Consider the following 5,294-nt stretch of genomic DNA (forward strand, 5'->3'; position numbering starts at 1 on the left):
TTTGCAAGACATTTTCCGGCGTCTTATCCTCCCGCATCTTAGTTATTAAACACTTCCTCGGCGAAGTCGAGAATATCTCGGGCCCCGCGATTGTCAGTGACATGCGCACTGTGACTGACGCGCTAGTGTCAGGGGTCACTTCCCTTCGGCTTCTGCGCGCGCATTAATTGCTTCACAGTGAATCCCAACCACCTCTTTGGATCCGTGTGCACCTCCCTGTGGCTTTCTATTTTTTCGCGTGTATCACCATGCCACGTGGCGGCCCGTGGAGCGAACCGTCGCGGCCCACGACCCAAACCGCCGAGGCCCAGCGGTTTTCGGCCCACGTCTCCCTCTTCCTTTATAAGAGGGAACCGCTCCTCCTTCTTCCTCTTCTCGCATTCTCCACCTCCTCGCGCACAGAGCTCTTGCCCTCTGCGCCTCCGCCGCTCCGTTTCGCCGTTCGAGCTCCGCCGCCCAGCGAATCTTTGCTGCCGCTTCGCCGGACGTCGCCGGACTTCACCGCGCGAAGAACTCCTGCAGCACTTCTGTCTCAGCCGAGGCATTGGTGCTTCCTCGAGCTTTTCCTCACCTCGCCGCCGACGGACTTCCTCGCCGACCGCAGGCTCGTCATTCCTCCGGCGAACTTCTTCTTCAGCAACTCCGCCACCTCAGGTTAGGCTTAATCTGGATTTACTCCTCTTTTGCTTGCTTTCGAGATCTCGACTCGGTAGTGTATTTACTTCTTCTTTTTCTTGCTTTTTCTCTCTTTCGTAGATCTTCACGCGGGGGTAGATCGTGGGATTCTTGTTTCTCTTCACCAAATTCCATGTCTAGCGGGGAATCTTCCTCTACTTCTTCTTCTGCCTCTTCCTCCGCTAGCCGGCGTAGCAAATCCTCCGACGGACTGTCCGCCGATCTTGCCGGATGGATGCCGAGTCCGGTAGCAATCATGAATCCGGTAGTTCTAGTGAGGGTTCCGGTATGGATTCCTCCGGTATCACCCGTGGGGCCTGGATGGGCTCCAACGTTACCAAATACGAGATCGATCGGCTTTACCGGTCCGGGAGGATTCCGGAAGGAGTAGACCTGCCGGCTTCCTCGCGACGAGATCATACCGGTGCCCGAACCCGGTGAACGAGTTGTCTTTCTTGCTCACTTTGAGCGCGGCTTCGGCCTTCCAGCCTCCGATTTCTTCCGGCGTTTCCTTGATTTTTATCAACTTCAACCTCACCATCTCCCTGGCAACGCCATCTTCTACCTCTCTTGCTATGCCACCTTCATGGAGGCTTATATCGGCATTCGTCCCACTCGTGAGACGTTTGCCCGCTTCTTTGCTCTTCGGATCAACTCCGTTCAGGGCAAGGAAATTCCTAAACCCAAACCTCCCGTATCAATGCGGGTCTTGCATCATCGGCTCCCGTCAAGGGAGCCCTTTTTCAAGTTCTCCGGTCTCGAGTCATGCCGGCTATGGCAAGGGACCTTCTTCTATGTGAAGAACACGGGCGCCGCAGACCTTATCGACCTGCCGCCCTTCAATCCGGCGCCACCCACGAGGGCCAAGCTGGAGCTACAATCCGAAGGAGTCTCACATAGAGACCAACCGGATTATACGCTTTATGAGGCAGCCGATGAAGGACACCAGACATCTGCTCGGATGATATCATCCGCGCCTTTATCTCGCGCCGGGTGCTTCCGCTCAAGCGCCGCACGCACAAGATGAGCGAGATGTACGGTCCCGGTGATCCTACCAAGATCACCGGAATCGCTCTCAGCAAGAAGGACGTCGTCCTCAAGGCCGGCCAGATCCGCCGGACCGCCATGCCGCAAGAGCTGGGAATGGGGCCTTCGGCCTCTTGGTTCCACTAACCCCCGACCCAAGATGTAAGAAATTACGCAACTCGGGTCGGCGTACCGGTAACTTTTGCATTGTGATTAACCCCTTTTTTATCTTTCTTTGTTCTTTCAGGCCAAGGACCGTTTCCCCGGCATCGAGTCCGACCGGCGAGGCCCTTGCCCGAAGCGCGGTTTGGACAAGTTTGACCCCGACCCCGTCATTCATTGGCAGGATCCGAAGATGGGCAGGACCCCAGCCTCGCGCCTCGGCAAGTCTCCGCCGGAGCCCGCCGGTTCGTCCGACGACCCGACCTTGCTCGAGGTAGCTTCTCTATTTGATCTCTCATATTTTACCGCTATTGTTCCTCCGTAGATCTTCCCTCAGCCAACATCAACCCACGGGTTCATGAGCACGTCACCCCGCTGCAGGCCGCGGTCGGCCGAGAGTTCTCGGAGAAGCTCGTCGTTGGGGGCAAGAAGAACAAGACCCCGGCAACGGATGCCGAGTCCAGCCAAGCCCCTCCTGCCAAACGCTTCCGGACTGAGCCCTTTGCGGGGAAGCAAGTAGGCACGAGGCGCTACAAGAGCAAGCAGATGCCCACTTCCTCCGGGTAAGCCCTATTCCTTTGCTTTTCTTGTTTTTGCCAAGTCTTTTCCGGCTGCTTTTTTCCAATTCTTTCTTTTTCTCTCTTTCAGCCCTGCACTCAAGCTTGGGCCCAGGACCGAGGGCTCTGCCGGCTCCGCGGGGACCTCAACTCCTCCTCCTCACTCAAGCCCGACACCATCTGGTGCCGGCAACATCTCTGCCTCCCCTCCGGGGGGCACTACAAGTTCGGGGCGCGCGGCCCCTAAATCTCCTGATCACCGCGCGGAGGAGGATCTTACCTCCCCTCCAGAGACCCAAGATACCGGCGCCAGCAACATCGGCGCCGAAGAAGAAGCTGCCGGGCGGGCGGAACCTTTGGTTCCTCCCGTCCAGAAAGAAAAGAAGAAGAAGAAGAAGAGTTCACGCTCTTCCCCCTCCAAGGCCGTGCCGGAAACTTCCGTGCCGGCAACCTCCACCTCAGCGCCAGAAGCTCCAGTGCCTGACGCCACACCAACACCGCCACCGGAAACCTCTATTCCTGAGGCGACCGGTACCATGCCAGCACCTCCGCCGAGCCAAGGGCCTCCCGCGACTACACCAAAGCCACCGCCGGCGGCCCCCAAGATCACCCAGCGCCTCAAGCCGGGGGAGTCCCGTGGCAAGGCTGTGGACGGCAGCGCCTCAAGCGGCTCGCGGTCCTTGGTGCTGCACGTCGGGCCTGCCGCCGCCGCGGTCTCGGAGAAACCGTCCGGCCTCCTCGGCCGGATCGTTGAGCTCAAGCGCGAGGGCAAGGAGGCTGGGGCACCTTCTCCCCTACGCCCAGAAATGGAACGCAGCGGACATCTCCGGCGCCACGAAGGGCTTGGGGAAGGACCGCCTTCCGGCGCCGGATCCAGCTGGGCCGCGGTCCACTGAAGAACACTTCATGCGGCTCAAGCGAGCCGTGAAGGAGTTCGACAGAGTGCCTGGTACGATGCCACCAGCAATGTCGTGGTAAGTTTCTCCAATCTTCTTGTAATTTTTGCTGATGCCGGTTTGTTTCTTTCCGGATCTTGTCTATCCTCCCAGTCCCCGAGTTTCGTGTTGAGAGCGCAGCTCTTAGCGCGAAACTTAACTAGAAAACGCGCAAAACCGGCATAGCCAGTCCCCGAGTTTCGGGTTAAGATCTTTGCTTTTTTCCTTTCTCACAATATCTTCCTTTGAATAGAGCACCGCTGATGCCCGGAAGCTGCTCTTTGAGGAGATTTTGTGGGAGCACCGGGATCTTGCCGAGGCCCACAGCCACTGCCATGGTTTGTTTTCTTTTTCTTCTTCTTCCGGCATCTTTTCACCGGAAACTTTTCTTCTTTCTTTGTTATTTACTAGCTTTTCGCATAACAGCTATTCCGGAAGCCTCCATTGAGGCCCTCAAGGTCCAGGTTGCCGCACTCCAAGGTATCCTTTTTGTTTTCCGGTTAACTTGCTTTCTCCGCATCGTATCAGTGCAATTTTGCTAACACTTGCTTTCCGGCCCCCAGAGGAGAAGGACAAGCTTGCTCGGAAGCATCAGGAGGAGCTGGACGCCCAGGAGACCCGCTACGGGGAGCTCAAGCGCCAGTACATCCAGCTTGGCCTTGACCATGCTAACGCATTGAAAGCTGCGGAGTCTGCTGCCGAGGCCAAGCTTCAAGAGGCGCTGGAGGATGCCACCAATGCCAGCGTGGTGCTGCAGGCCGAGCTGGAGGAGGCCGCCAAAGCGCAGAAAGCAGCCGAGGGCAAGGCCGCCAAGGCGCATAAAGCAGCCGCGGAGGAGGCCGCCAAGGCACAGAAGGCAGCTGAAGACAAGGTGGCGCGGCTGGAGGCGGAACAGAAGGAGTACGACCTTCTGGTCACGCGGACTGACGCGCTTGCCCTTCGTATGTTTTTCTTTTCCCTTTTTGGGTTTCTGCTTATAAGCTTATTTGTTCCGGTAACATGCACTTAGCGTTTTTTCTTTGTCTTGCAGGGCTCTTTCCGGACTCCCAGGCTCATGCTGCGAAGAAGGTCGAAGAGCACCGGGTTGCCCAAGGGCGTACGGACTTGGCCGCTGCCTGGGATCCCTACGAACACCTGGTTGCGCTGAGCTCGCGGGTCTCCCACATGCGCTGCGTGGACCGGAACGTCTCTGACATTCCGGAGGTGGCCGCCCAGCTCTTCAGGACTCTCTGGCCTGGAGAAGTGGTGCCGGACACCTTCTCCCTCAACAGCGACCGCTCGAAAGGTGCCGGCGAAGGATCCGGGAGTGGCGGTGTTCCGCTGCCCGTGCCGGAAGCGGACTCAGCCGCTTCGCGTTGCCTGCTCCTGGTACCCGGAGCTGGATCCGGATGCCCTCGTTGGCGTGCGCGAAGGAGCTCCTACCGATTTGGACCCGGTCCTTACCGCTAAGCGGCAAGACTCGCGCGTACCACATCGCGGAGTATGTCGAAATGCGCACCTTCATCCCGCCCCCTCCTGACGTCAAGGACTACCTCAGCGATGAGGAAGAAGAAGACGGAGGCGAAGATGAAGGTGCGGAGGACGCGCCACCGGAAGCTCCTGAGGCCGGCGCTGCTCCCCCTGAAGCCCCTGCTGTTTGACTTATGCCTGAATGATGCCTGTAATATGCTTGTCCTGTTGTTCTCAAAACAATGCCCGTTAAATTCTACCCCGGTATGCCGGGGTTTATGATGTACGGTAAAACTTAAGCTCTATTTTGGCTGTGGTACAACTTATGCCGGTGTCTTGCACACCGGTAACTTATTAAGTTATGTTGGTTTGTGACTTAGCATTTTGCTTATCGGTTTGATTTTGGTCTTGCACTCGCAATGATTCCGAAATTGTTTCCGCATCCAATTCGATGCACACTTGGCTCTTTTGCTTTGGCTCGCCTACCTTC

Source organism: Lolium rigidum, unplaced genomic scaffold, assembly GCF_022539505.1.
Source record: "Lolium rigidum isolate FL_2022 unplaced genomic scaffold, APGP_CSIRO_Lrig_0.1 contig_30451_1, whole genome shotgun sequence".
NCBI classification, from domain to species: Eukaryota; Viridiplantae; Streptophyta; class Magnoliopsida; order Poales; family Poaceae; genus Lolium; species Lolium rigidum.